The 15,403-nt window shown below is 38.0% G+C and overlaps 1 protein-coding gene across 1 annotated transcript in view; it reads right to left on the bottom strand.

Annotated features, from left to right (window-relative positions):
- The window catches only part of ATP10D (ATPase phospholipid transporting 10D (putative)), a 98,955-nt gene extending 86,017 nt beyond the window's left edge, over nucleotides 1-12,938 (bottom strand). The window contains exon 1 of the mRNA XM_032400307.1: nucleotides 12,713-12,938. The gene's annotated coding sequence lies outside the window, so the exon portion shown is untranslated. The remainder of the gene's footprint in view (nucleotides 1-12,712) is intronic.
- Between the last annotated feature and the right edge of the window lie 2,465 nt (nucleotides 12,939-15,403).

Genomic DNA, 15,403 nt, shown 5'->3' with positions numbered 1-15,403 from the left:
TTATTATTGTATTTTAGCCCTTGTTGGCTCTCCTCTTCATTAGAGGAGGACTTTCTATCTTTTTTGTTCACTGATACAACCTAGGCCTCAAAAGTTATCAAGCACAGAGTAGACTTTCAATACGTATTTGTGGAATCCATACGAAAGAATATTTCCAACTTCACCAGTAACCTAAAAAAAGCAATTAAATTACTGTTTTTTAATATTTTTTTGTACTAAATATAGCAAAGAGTTTCTTTATTCATAATGCTCAATGAAAGCAAGCTTTCATACAGTGCTGGCATAATCTAGCCTGCTTCTTCACTTCTCTGGAGCCAAAAGGTAATATGCCTTCATTCATATGAAGTAACACCCCTCTGATACACAGCAAAAAAACAGGATACCTGTAACAATCTTGTATACACCAGCTCCACAAATTGTAAAAGCTTAGTTATTTCATGATCTCACTATATCTCACTATATCTTTTATTGTACATGCTAAAGTTATTAGAGTTTCATATTAAGATTTATACCATGTAGGGGCACCTGGGTGGCTCAGTTGGTTAAGGGTCCAACTCTTGATCTCGGCTCAGGTCATGATCTCACGGTCGTGAGACTGAGCCCTGCACTGGGTTCTGTGCTGAGCATGGAGCCTGCTTAAGATTCTCTCTCCCACACTCTCGCACACTCTCTCTTAAAAAAAAAAAAAAAAAGATTTATAGCGTGGAACCCGAAAATGGCCACTAACAAGACGATGCAACAAGAAGACATAAAAAGGGAAATAAAGGGGTGCCTGGGTGGCGCAGTCGGTTAAGTGTCTGACTCTTGGTTTCAGCTCAGGTCACAATCTCAGAGTGGTGGGATCAAGTCCCACGTTGGGCTCCGTACTCAGCGTGGTCTGCTTGGGATTCTCTCTCCCTCTGCCCCTCCCCTCTCCACTGCATTCTCTTCCTCTCTCAAATAAATAAATAAAAATCTTTTAAAAAAATGAACATTTAAAAAAGGGAAATAAACAAATAGACCCTATTTTTAAAAATAGCTGAAGTATTTGAATTTCACTGTTATAGCACTCTTAAGGAGGAAGTTTTCTGAAAACTATTTAAAGTAAAGGAAAAATATTTAAAGAGGATAAGGCTTAGCAACTTCAATAGAAAATTCATCATTTGAAAGCTGGAAAAAAAACCTTAAATATCCAACTATACTTTATACACAAGAAAACTGAGATTCAGAGACATTGACTCACCCATTATTATACATCAAGTTAGTGGCAGTCACATAAAATAACCCAGCTGTTCTCTCCACTCCATTTTATTACTCATTCATATATAGGTAGGCTTTTATTAATTCCTAAACTGCACATTATCTATAAATGTGTCATAAATTCATTTTGACATTTGAATATGCTCGCTAAAATTTTGTATGATGGCGTGCTTAAACTGTATTTAAAATCACTAAGATTTATTCACATTTGTATCTACCTTAAAATTTTCACAGATAATTTGGAGGAACTACCCTACTGTGTCATTTTCATCCTAACAAGTCCTATTATCACTTACAATAGCCTACTTTTTACATTGATATCTTATAAAAGCAATATTAGAAACCATTTCTGGTTTAAATATTTACAAGAAGAACATAGCTGGGAGAAGAGCATGAACAAACACACGGACACTGACAAACTACAAATCCATACGAAAGAATATTTCCAATTTCACCAGTAACCTAAAAAAAGCAATTAAATTACTGTTTTTTAATATTTTTTGTACTAAATATAGCAAAGAGTTTCTTTGTTCATAATGCTCAATGAAAGCAAGCTTTCATACAGTCCTGGCGTAATCTAGCCTGCTTCTTCACTTCTCTGGAGCCAAAACGTAATATGCCTTATAATGTTCATCCGCCTTGGCACTGAGTAGAAAGATGATCAATTCAGCACTGGAAACGGCACTAATCCATGTGTCCAGAAAAAGAGAAATTGTTAAATTATGGTATATCTAAGTGGAAATATAATACAGCTGTTTAAAAAAAATATTCGAATGAATTTTTATTAAAAAAAATGTTTGGGGGCACCTGCGTGGCTCAGTTGGTTAAGTGTCTGCCTTCGGCTCAGGTCACGATCCCAGGGTCCTGGGATGGAGTCCCGCATCGGGCTCCCTGCTCAGCAGGGGAGTCTGCTTCTCCCTCTCCCTCTGCCCCAATCCCCCACTCATGTACTCTCACTCGCTCTCCCTCTCAAATAAATAAAATCTTTTTAAAAAATGGGGTTTACAAGGTTTTAATCCATGATCTAGATCTGTATACCAGTATGAACTCAAATGGAATATATAAACTATTTATATATATGAATCTGGAATAAAACAGTTTTAAACCATTAACACTGGTTATTTTACGGTAGTAATTAATAGATAACTTTTAAATATCTTTTGTACCTGTTCATATTTTTTACTATGAAAATACATATTTACTTTATCATTAGAAAACAGATCTTCATTTCAGTGAAAATCTATTCTAAAACTAATCCCACCAAACATGCCCAAGTTTAATCACAAAGCCAAATGCTTATGGTAGAGAAAAGCATACCTACATTTAAGATTCAGGGAAAAGATGTAATCCTTTAAGTTTTTGTTTTAAGAATAACCTTATAAAATGCAAGACAAGCATGCTGTCTCAACGCTGAAAAAGATATTCACATCCAAGTCCACAAGCAGCATGTGTATCATACTAATAATACTTGATACCATGTCAGAGAAAACAGAAACATGAGTTAGTATATATATAAGCTTCATCATAAAGGCAAATATGTGTGTCCCTGCCAAGAAAGCTTGAATGTAATTAAAAATGTGGCAAAGCCACCTCAAGCATTCAGGTCTCCTTTGGACAAAAGATTATTACTAAAAATCTCATAGATGTAGGTGGTTAAATTTTAAGATAGCTTACTTAAATGCCCAGGTAGCTATGGGAGATTGTCTTCTTTATGAAAGTTAGCTGTGAAATAGAATTTAAATAATTTTCTGCAAAAAGATAATTTGGGAGGGTGGTGGCACCTGGCTGGCTCAGTTGGTAGAGCATGTGACTCTTGACTGACTCTTGATTTCGGGGTTATGAGTTCAAGCCCCATGTTGGGTGTAGAGATTATGTAAAAAAAAAATAAAAATTTTCTGCAAAAGGTTTAGATAATGTTGCAGTAAAACACATTATACTTATGTAGGGCATATACATTTCTAGATATAAAAGGAATCTCAACCTTAAAAACAAGTCATTATACTTTCCAAATATTACCTTCATTGCTCTATATATTAGAAAATTAAAGTCAGTGTGGGGAAAAAACACTTGAAGGTCAGGTTTTCAATTCTTACTAAAGGACCTATTTCAAGGTTCTTTCTGCTGATTTCCAGTATCTTCATAACATGACCTATCTCCAATATTCTGAAATGAACTGTTCAGCACCATGTGGGTCTAATAGGATAAAGAGAACTGACAAAACATTTCAGCAATAAATGAGAGACTTAAGCTGACTTGATTAAATCCCAAGCATACTGAAAGAACACAGCCTGTGCTGTATACAGATGCACTGTGAAAATACTTTTATGCTGAGACTCTAACTTTATTTTTTTTTTTAAGATTTTATTTATTTATTTGACAGAGAGAGACACAGCGAGAGAGGGAACACAAGCAGGGGGAGTGGGAGAGGGAGAAGCAGGCTTCCCGCAGAGCAGGGAGCCCGATGCGGGGCTCGATCCCAGGACCCTGGGATCATGACCTGAGTCGAAGGCAGATGCTTAACGACTGAGCCACCCAGGCGCCCCTGGAACTCTAACTTTATATGGAATTAATTAATTACAACTTGAATGATCAGAGTAGGAATCTATATCAGTCGCCGCCTCCACAAAGGCACTCAAGGACCTCTGATAAGAAAACTTGATTCCCCAGGCACAAAATCCCTACTGAGGATGAAAAAAAAATGTCCTCCTTTTTCCCTTACGAAACACAGAAATGTTTAGTTTAATTATGTCTTTTGAAGCCAGCTCAGTAATAACACACAGGTATCTGAAATGGCATACAGGAGTCAATGGAATTGTCTTCCTTAGAGGCCTTTTCAACTAGACCAGGCACCCGCCCACCAAAACCCAGCGAATATGACCTGCTCATCAAGGATCTTACCGTAAGCTTATGTTCTCAAACTATCACAGATCGGAATCACCTGGAGTTTGTGAAAACACAGCCTCTGCGCCCTACACACACACACCAGTTTCAAATTCACACACACACACACACACACACACACACACACACACACACAAACACACAGCAGTTTCAAATTCAATAAATCTGCAGTGAGGCCTGAGAATTTGTTTTTCTAACAAGTTCAACTGATGCTGATGGGTACCAGACTTTGAAAACACACACACACACACACACCAGTTTCAAATTCAATAAATCTGCAGTGAGGCCTGAGAATTTGTTTTTCTAACAAGTTCAACTGATGCTGATGGGTACCAGACTTTGAAAACCACTGACGCAGGCAACTCAAATCTGCTCTGGAAAAACTTATTTTTAATTTCTAAATATACTTTCTCCATGTATTCATTGTCATTAAATATTTTCATGCAACTAATCACTTCTATCCCAATAGTGTATATATTACTGTTGCTCAAATAATTAGTGAAACTACTCTTTCATACACAAGAAATAGGGTATTTTCTGGATGTGTAACCACAGAAATTCTTTTTAGAGCCAAAAGAAAATAACATGCCTAAAAGAATGAGGGATTAGAGGGGAAAAATGGAGTTATTTGTAGCTAAAATGGAAAGAATGTAACTGCTGAAAGATGGTATATACTTGTAATACTAGGGGTTAAATCAGTAGACTACATCAAATATTTTCCAAAGGTTTTTTGCAGATTATTAACCTGAGTTCTAAATATGAATCAAATAAACACATCAGAGTAAAACTTTAAGTCATATTTTCCTTTAAATGTATATGGCATCACTGGATACAAGATGAAGATGGGCATTTCTTTAGTTGAACTAAAGAATTTCAGTAGAATAGATGAGGGATTTAATTAATTTCTAAAAACTATTTGAAGATTCACTTCTGGAAGTGTTGGATGACTTAAAATGTTATATTTCATAGAGAAGTATTATGTTACAATGGCTAAAAATTACGTTAGCACATGACTTAATGTAATGAAAGCATAGATTACATATGACAACTACAGGCATACCTTGGACATATTCGGTTCCAGACTACAATAAGGTCAAATGAATTTTTTAGTTTCCTGGTGCATATAAAAGTTATGTCTATATTATTCTGTTGTCTAGTAAGTGTGCAATAGCATTATGCCTAAAAAACAATGTAAATACCTTAACCAAAACAATGTACATACCTTAATGCCTATCTGTCTTAATTCAAAAATGCTTTATGGCTAAAAAATGCTAACTATTATCTGAGTTTTCAGCGAGTTGTAATCTTTTTGCTGGTGGAGGGTCTTGCCTCAGTGCTGATGGCTGCTGACTGATCGGGGTGGTGGTTGCTGAAGGTTAAGGGTGACTGTGGCCATTTCTTAAAATAAGACATTTGCTGCATCAACTGACTCTTCCTTTCACAAACGATTTCTCTGTAGCATGTGATGCTGTTTGACAGCATTTTACCCAAAGAACTTCTTTTAAATTGGAGTCAATCCTCTCAAACCCCGCCACTGCTCTAACAACTAAGTTTAGGTAATATTCTAAATCCTTTGTTGTCATTTCAACAATCTTCACGATAGCTTTACCAGGAGTAGATTCCATCTCCAGGAACTACTGATCACTAATCAGCATAACAAATATAATAAGAATGAAATTATGTAATAAGAATGAAAAAGCTTGAAATACTGCAAGAATCACTACAAAGTGACACACAGACACAAAGTGAGCAAATGCTGTTAAAAAAATGGCACTGATAGATTTGTTCGACACGGTTGCCGCAAACCTTCAATTTGTAAAAAATTCAATTACCTGCAAAGTGCAATAAAACGAGGTATGACCGAATTCAAATTGTCTCAACATATATATTTAAACTGTTCCTGAGGCCTGTAGGTCTTACACTGGGTAGTATATAAACACCAGTAAGGGACAAATGAAAACTGTAAATGGTATTAAGTTAATGGTGCTCACTGGAATTATAAAATGGATTCATAATAAATGGCCAATTCCAATAATCAACACAGTGCTACCCACCCTTTAAAACACATTCATCTCAAATAAGAAGTGATGATATAATTAGCTGTTTTCAAAAAAAGCAACAAATACATCTGCAGCTAGTAGAAAAAATACAAGCTCTAAAAGTTCAAGTGATACTGATACTGATAAAAGTTCAAGTGATGCAGCCATCAGCACGGAGGCAAGACCCTCCACCAGCAAAAAGATTACAACTCGCTGAAAACTCAGATAATAGTTAGCATTTTTTAGCCATAAAGCATTTTTAAATTAAGACAGATAGGCATTAATGTATGTACATTGTTTTGGTTAAGGTATTTACATTGTTTTTTAGGCATAATGCTATTGCACACTTACTAGATGAAAGAATAATGTAGACATAACTTCTATATCAGTGGTCAAATTGACAGTCTGCAACATACCACAAGATCTTAGCCCCTCTGAGCCTCAGTTTCCACATCTGTAAAATGGAAATAACATCATCCACCTCACAAAGTTTTGTAAGGAGGTTTATTAAATAATGCACTGTGCCTAATATGCTGAATAACTTCATCTTTCAACTATTGTTTGTTGAGCTTCTACTATATGCCAGGCAATGTTACAGATAACAAAAATAAGTCAGGGAATAAAACAGACAAAAATCTCTGCCTCCTAGGAGCTTACCTTCTAGTGTTCATTTATTTTACCTTCTCTTAGGCACCGTGCTGGGTACATTGGAAAAGAATAAAAGTGCCCAGAACAGGTCAACATACTCAATTCAACAAAAAAAGATGACACTGGTGTAATCATACAGTATAAAAATTTAGAAAGCAGAAAGTCCTATGAGAAGACATGACCTGAGGCTGGAAGACAGAAAGGGAGTGGAGGGGAGGCTTCTGGGAAGAGAGAGCATGTTAAATGAGCTTTGGGAAATGTCTACAATCTGAGAGGAGAGATTTGTAGATTTTAGAAAAGGAAATATTATGAATGAAGTCTGGGTGGTTGAAAAGCCCTGTGTTCATTTAAGTACTGCTGAGTACTTCAATATGGCTGGAGCTTCAAGTACAAAATAAGGAGTGAGGGGAAATTAAGATGGATATCTATGTTAGGACCATGTAAGTTCTTACTAAGATGAAGAACTTATACTTAGTTTGAAGGAAATGGGAAATCACTGAAGATATTTGAGAGGGTGTGATATGGACATTTAAAGGATTTATTTGCAAGAAGTTGAAAGACACATCACAATGGGGGAGAAAAGGTAGGGAGACTAGACTGGAAAAAAGGAGCAATGTGCTTCAGAACACGGTTGACCAGTAACCGAACAAGGAGTGGTATCATTAGAGATTTCCAAAGGTACCTGAGTGCACCCCTGTGACAAGAGCAGCACCAGTGGCTGGCAAGGGCAACATGGTAACAACCTGGCAGGGACGACTCTCCGATTCCCCACTATTCCTCCTGTCCTCTGCCCAGTACCAATACTACATCCTTAACACCACATACTCTATCCACACGTTCCTACCACCACCCGATCCATCTGAACCATGACCCAAATCAAGCAGGCAAAAGTGTGACAAATTGGGCACTGGGGACCACAATACCTGCTCTTTTGCATTAGGTTAGCTTAAATGAAATGTTACAATTTGAGAGAGAAGGAAGACAATATGGGATTCTGAGTAAGAATTATTAAAATTCCATTTTCCTGGGGTACCTGGGTGGCTCAGTAGGTTAAGCATCAGACTCTTGGTTTGGGCTCAGGTCATGATCTCAGGGTTCTGAAATCCAGCCCCCCCACCCCCACTTCTGGCTCCACACTCAGCAGGAGGCTGTTGGAGATTCTCCCTCTCCCTCCGCATATTCCCCTGCCGACCCCCAAACTCTCCCCCCCCCCCCACCCCCGTGCTCATTCACTCTGTAAAATAAACAAATAAACAAACAAACAAACAAATAAATTCCATTGCCCTATTGAAAACATTTCACTTTTCTCTCAGTCCCTGGTTTAGGAACCTTAAAAGTATGGTTAATAGTTCAGAAGCAGGCATTTTTCTAACCTGGCAAGGCAGAAATGTTGATTTGTTAGCTGAAGGACATCACAGGTAAGTAGAGAGAATCTTCGTGATAAAAATATGAGAACACCTCTTTAGGAAAGACTTTAGTGAAGAAAGGATTTATAAATTAAGATTTTTTAACTATAACCTTCAGTGTATTGTTATAGCCTATAAGGGAAATGAGAATGTTTTTAAATAGTGCTAATTATGAGAACAATAACTTGAAGAAGAAGAGGTCACAACATTTTTGGATAATTTTTTAAAAATCTATCTGAGAGAGAGAGCATGCGAGCACACACACAAGCACAAGCGGGATGAGAGGCAGAAGGAGAAGCAGACTCCCTGCTGAGCAGGGAGCCAGACAGACATGGGGCTCCATCCTGGGACTCTGGGATCACCACCTGAGCCAAAGGCAGGCACTTAACTGACTGAGCCACCCAGGCACCCCAAAATTTTTGGATAATTTAAAACTGATTTTCACCTTCTTTCTCAGAAGCTACTCTGATTTTATTATCTTTCCTATATAAAGAGTTGAAATTTTATAAATTTGTTTTGCTAACCTAAATACAGTCATATTCCTTCCTCTTCCTCATTCAGAAAGGCCTTGAATGGAGTAAGTAGATTTTAGAAAAAGAAACTAGGGAGTGTGTAATTAAAGCCTAGTGGCTTGGGCCCCAAGCAGATATGATCAACAGGAAATGAAAAGGAATAAAGCTTTAATCAGTCCAACACTGTTTATTATTTTAGAAAATAGCTGGGGGCAGGAGAGTGAATGTGACTAGAGTAAGTTTTATCTTGGGATTCCCTTATAATCCAAATGTTCTCACCAGCAAATACAATCCAGAAACAATGATGACATCTGACAGGGGATTACCCACACAGAGACTACAGAGGCTTTATGCAAGAAGGGAAAGGGAGTATCATCTATGTGCTCTTCGTTCTAGGACAAATTGCTTTATTAGGATAGTGACTTGTTTTTCCTGATAACTAAAATATACTTACTGTCGAAATTTTAGAAACTACAGATTAATACCATGAGAAAAACCAGAAATCACCCAGAACTCCACCACCCACACATAAGTAACATTAACATTTGGTTTATTCTCCACCAATAAATTAGTTTCTGTGCATAGATTGGATATTTTTTTCAAAAGTAAGATTTGTAACTTTTCATTCCATCACAAAGATTTTTCCATATCATGAAAAAGTCTTCCTTCCCAACAACTTCACACATTTTGATTGCCTTTCCATGCTAGTTAATGTGATGTGTAAAAATGTGGTAACTTATTGCTATGCTGAGTATTCTCCCAATACAGGGAAATAAACATCGAACCTTAAAAAATAAACATCCCAACCTTAAAAAAGCCCATTTTTCTCTTTTGTGATTGCCCATTTATGCCTATTTTTCATTGGGCATAATTTTTCATGTGGGTGTCTATTTATGTCTCACTGTGTCTTATCGTATCTTCTGAAAGGGCTTACCAGTATATAAAATGTAGACCTTAGAGTTTTAATTTCAGTTTTGGCATTTCTTGGCAATATTTTTCAAAACAGTATTTTTGTGATTATAGAATAATAGTTGTTGTAGAAGATTTGGGAATATGTGGGAAAATATTTTTAAAAAGCTGTAACTCTACCACCTAGAAATCCAATTTCTTTTTCATATATGTCAGTGAATATATCCATTGATACAAACAGGAACTTGTAGGCAAACAGGAAGTACAACAGTCTTGTTCAATGTTGTTCAAGGTTTGTTAATTTAGAAAAATGCCTGACATGTACTAAGGGCTTAATATTTGAGAAAGTGGTATTTTATATTTCAAAATTATATTTTACACATTCAAGATAATTTAGTGTTAAATTTTGCTTTTTCACTCAAAACATTGCAAGGATTTTTTAAATCACGAAACTTTTTCAAAACTATTTTCACAAGTGAATTTTATCAATATAGATATATATTACCTTAATTTAAGTATTTTGCTACTGGGGGCTTTATTCTGTTTGTTTGTTTTTTTCATATTACAGACAACACTGTAATAAACATATTTATAAATCTTCCTATAAAATTCAGATGGTTTCCTTGGTATATATTTCTAGACCCAAAGCCTGCAAAGATGTACAGGTTTTAATACATTTTCCCATATAATTACCTCAAATCGTTATATGAATATACCCTTCATTTAGAAGCATAAAGATTTCATGAAGGCCACAACTCTTCTACGAAACTAGTACCACTGTTACTTCTTACTCTAATAGTACTACTAGTTCCATGAAAAGTGTTGTTTCTATGGCTAAGATGATTTTTTTTTTTTAAAGATTTTATTTATTTATTTGACAGAGATAGAGAGCACAGGCAGGGGGAGTGGCAGGCAGAGGGAGAAGCAGGCTCCCCACTGAACAGAGAGCCCAACGTGGGACTCGATCCCAGGACCCTGAGATCATGACCCGAGCCGAAGGCAGATGCTTAACCAACTGAGCCACCCAGGCGCCCCTAAGATGATTTCTGAAATGAAGTAAGTCCATCTTAGATAATAGGAAGGGAATAATGTCTTTACGCGAATACGTATGCTCACTTCAAACCTCTTCTGAAATAAGGAAAGCTGCTCAGCTGCTCTAACTATGGTCCAAGAATGGTGATAGCATCCAGCATGCACATTATTGCTCCAAGGGTTGATGAACAGATTCTTCTTTTTTTTCAAGCACTGACAAGAGATTAAATTTATGTTCACCAATGCGTTGGGTTTTGGGAATCCTCAAGTGATCTTGCTTTTAGCATTTTCTTTGATTTTCCTTTATTAAAAAGACTACTTCTGATCAGACAATAACTAAAACATGTACTGTAGCCTTCAATATGTGAATATTTTTTACCTCTTATTTTAAAAAGTGATTCTAAGAAGTTTGTCTAACCAATGAGTCATTTCCTTCATTTTACTGATATCAAAATAAAAAATATCCTACTCTATTTCTATTTAGGTTCTCTAAGTAATTGTATTGAAAAAGTATTTGGTTCTTGCCATGCAAAGGTCAAGCTTCCTGAAATCCTGGGTTTTTTTTTTTTTTTTAAAAATTTTATTAGAGAGAGAGAGAGAGAGAGAGAGAGCGCGCGCGCAAGAGCAGGGGGAGGGGCAAAGGGAGAGGGAGCAGATTCCAAGTTGAGCAAGTAGCCTGACATGGGACTGGATCCCAGGACCCCGGGGATCATGACCTCAGCCAAAGGCAGACACTTAACCAACTGAGCCACCCAGGCGCCTCTGAAATCCTGTTTTAGACTGCTTAGGTTCTCCATTTTTTTATACAATTTAGCAGGTGTTAAATTAGCAGTTAGTGTCATTTTTTAAACTCCCTAAAACTTGTTGAATGTTGCCAAGTTGTTTTTCAATATATGCAGTATGATCTCATTTTGATAAAAACAAACTATCTCAATGTAGGTATGTAATATGTATTTGTAATGAGACTAGAAAAGAGTCTAGAAGGAGCAGACATTACCTCCTGGGGTAGCTTGGAGTGCAGGCTCACACTGGGGCACTGAATGAGTTTAAGGTGTTACAGGGATCAGTGTCACATGTCTGCTCTTAACAAGCCAAAGACTTTTTTTTTTTAATGATGGTACTCTTCACAGAAATTTGACCTAGCCCAGTATAAAAATTACTATCTCCTCTGGAGCTTTCTGATACAGCAATCAGTTGGTGGATAAGCCGCCCCTATTCTTGTGGATCAATCTTTCAAGGCTGAGAGTCAGAGGCTTGCTCTCAGACTATAGAACTGTTTTCTCCTTGTAAAGAACTAGCAGGAAAAGAAGCAGGAAGAAACTTTGTGGTCTTATTGAGGTAACATTCTAAACAGCTGGGTTCGCATGCCCTTATAATTAAGGGTAGTTTAAATATATCCTTGTTAGAGTCACAGAGGCTCGACCCTCCAAACTGGAGGGTTTCACTAACCAACCTGATGTCTCTCTGCTGTACATAGTAAAGTATGACTATGTTTTATAATGTAAGAGGAAGGATGCTCCAAACTATTAAGTTCTGCAGTTAGTGTGTGCGGGGAAGAACGCGGGCTTTTTTGCCCCACTCCTTTAAAAACTATTTCTGAGCAAACTCCAACACAAGCACCTTTTCCTTCCTAAGGAACAAACCCGGTTTATTTACTGGGCTAAAACTTCAACCCCCATCCTCTTCGTTACCTTTGAGACAAAGCCAAAATTGCCTTAAACTGTTCCATTTCACAATGAGGTGACAAGTGTGTGTGCGCATAATTTATCTTTTCACAAATCCCAGCTTTAAGAACAGATAAAATAATTCCTCCTCTGAAATCAAAATCAAGTGACTGAAAATGGTGTGTTTCTCCTTTTTTTTCCCCCCCAAATTCAACAACAGCCCTAACATCTACTTTTGAGGCACTTCATCAAACCTGAAAGCAGTTTTTGGGGAAGCGGGAGAGGAAGAGGGGAAGGGAGCGAGGAGAAGGGTGAGAAGTAAAACAGAAGACAGTCCAAGGGTTTCGCACGTTCACCCTTACCAATTCCTCCCTCGGCACACATCACAGCATGACGATCGCCACTCTCAAGGTGCAAGAGAAAAACCCAGCACAAATCCGAAGAGTGGAGGCGGGTTATGCTTCTACGCCAGCCATTTGCTTTTGCGGAGGCGGGGGTGAGGGTGGAGGTGGGAATCAACTCTCAGAAGACAGCCCCCAAACTCCACTGCGGGAGCCGGAGCCCAACCACGACCTCCTCCTCCTCCTCCCGTCCCGGCCAGGCTCGGGAGCCGCCCTGCTTCCGAGAACAGCCAATCGCCCGCCGCCCCGCCTCCCGTGACGTAAGGGGCGGGGCCTGGAGGAGACTGGCTTCCCAGCGGCGTCTGGGGCATACTGCTCCCTGTCTGTTGGGTGGGGATACCCGGTTCGTCCGGGGCCTTTATAGTCCCACCCCAGCCACTTACGTAGCCTTGAAAGCCTTGGCAGTTATTTTTTGGAGGGTAAAGGGATCAAATCTAAACATTTAATATCATCGTTTTATACTGGGAAAGAAATTGAGAAGACCACAATTTTGATTTGGTCTTTCCTCCCGCCCCCCCCCGCCGCCCCCGCCCCCGCCCCCAACCCTTCCCTCACTCAGTGCGATGTGCTCTGTTCATATACCTGCCATGGTCTGTTAGCTTAAAACTCAGGGCTTTAAAAAAATTGTTTTCTTCAAAATAAATTCCAGCAACCCATCTGGTCTCTCAAAACTTCTGACCAACTAAGTGCTTTGAGAAAGGAAAGGGAATTAGGAAAAGACAGAACCAATAATGGCAATAATTCAGATCTAAACCTATTAATCGCTGGCTGCCAATCGTTTTATCCCCAAACCTCCACAATTCTTTTGTAGATCTTATGTTTTCTCAAATGTTTCTCATATATGTATCGAAAAGTGAAGGAAACTAAAGGATCATACAAATGTTTCACTAACAGTGAAGAGCTCTCCATGGCAAACTCATGCATCCGCTTGGGAGGCTTGCAAACTCTCCCAGACCAGGCTGGAGAGGCCAAACAAGTTCCTGCACCCACTAAGAAGGTGCGTCTCCCAGAGGGGAGAAACAAGTTCTGGGTGTGGCTTCCTGTGATGGCTGAATCTGGAAACCTCCTTCTTCAGGCAAGGGCAGATCTCTATACAGTTCAGTCAACTCTGGGAATAAATCCAGCTTCATAGAGCAGACTGTCATTTATGTGGCCTCTGAATTCCTGGCCTTGGTAGCATTTCTTGCAGTCATGTGAGTGTCCCTAAAATGATTTAAGATTACACAAATTTTCTACCTGATAGCCAACCTTCTTGAGGAGACTTTAAATTTAAGAAAAGCCTCCCAGAGTTTCCCCAGTCAGCATTGATGCTGTAATCTCAATGGAAGGCCTTCCTGGGAGGATGCATACCAGGACAATTCAAGCAGGCAGCTGGTGTTTGCAGCCTGTTTGGATTGCTTAAATCAGTGGTTCTAACTAGGTACACATCAGTCAACTGGGGAGCTGGATGCCAAGGCTCCACCCAGGTCAATTAAGCTGGAATCTCTGGGAATGGGGCTCTGACAATTTTTTCTTTCAAGCTAATCTGCAAGGGTTGAGAATCTCTGGCTAAGATTTAAATTACCGTCTTAGAGAAAAATCTGAATAATATATAAATTAAAAAATGCAGTAGCCGAATAAGGTGAAACATTTGGTAATATAACTTATCCTTATATATTCTTTATATATTTGTATATTTTTATATAAATATAGAAAATATGTAGTAAGATACACACCAAAATTGTTTACTCAAAGGGGAAGGATGGAAGAGTGAGAGGACATTATTAGCTTTCTGTTCGTGTCTGTATCATTTGACAAGGAAAGGAGCGTGTACCCCATTTATGATTTAAATATATCCAGTCAGGTTTTAAAAATTAATGCTTAATGAATGTCATTGCAAATAGCCACCATTAAAGTGGCCTTCAGTTTGTTTTTGCAAATGTTCCTCTAATATCTAACTTTTCTCCTGAGGGTTATTTCCACTTTATTTAAACGAAAAAAGAAAAAATCAAAAATCCATAAAATCTTTAACACATTAGCTACCAAAGTGTGATTATTAATCTATACAGTCATTGCCAAACTTAATATATGTACTTCCTTATAATTCATATAATGTATCTATCATCTGATGAAGTTTTTAAACTAATATTCAAAGTATATAATATAGATGTAAGGAAATTTCATCTTTTCCAACTGGAAAATTATTTGTAATTAGTATCTCAATACTAACGGCTTCATAATTAATTCCCAGTAGGAAACATGGCATAGTAGTCAAGTGCCTAGTTTGACCTGGCTTTAAATTTTAGCTCTGTATATTTTTAGATTAATGATCTAGGGTACCATCTCTAAGCCCCGTAGGTAAAATGAATCCAATAATATCTACCATAGTGTTATTAAAATTACACCAACTCATATAGCTGCTTTACACAGTGCTTATCACTGTATAAAGTAAATAATGGGTACTTAATAAGTGATAGTTTATTAATCCACTGACTTCTACTTTCCTCTCTTTTCTTTTTTTTTTTTAAAGATTTTATTTATTTATTTGACAGAGAGAGAGAGAGAGCGAGAGCAGGAACACAAGCAGGGGGAGCGGGAGAGGGAGAAGCAGGCTTCCTGCCGAGCAGGGAGCCCGATGTGGGACTCGATCCCAGGACCCTGGGATCATGACCT

Source organism: Phoca vitulina, unplaced genomic scaffold, assembly GCF_004348235.1.
Source record: "Phoca vitulina isolate PV1807 unplaced genomic scaffold, GSC_HSeal_1.0 scaffold3, whole genome shotgun sequence".
NCBI classification, from domain to species: Eukaryota; Metazoa; Chordata; class Mammalia; order Carnivora; family Phocidae; genus Phoca; species Phoca vitulina.
The sequence above is the reverse complement of the archived record's forward strand: the minus strand, read 5'-3'. Positions and strand labels throughout refer to the sequence as shown.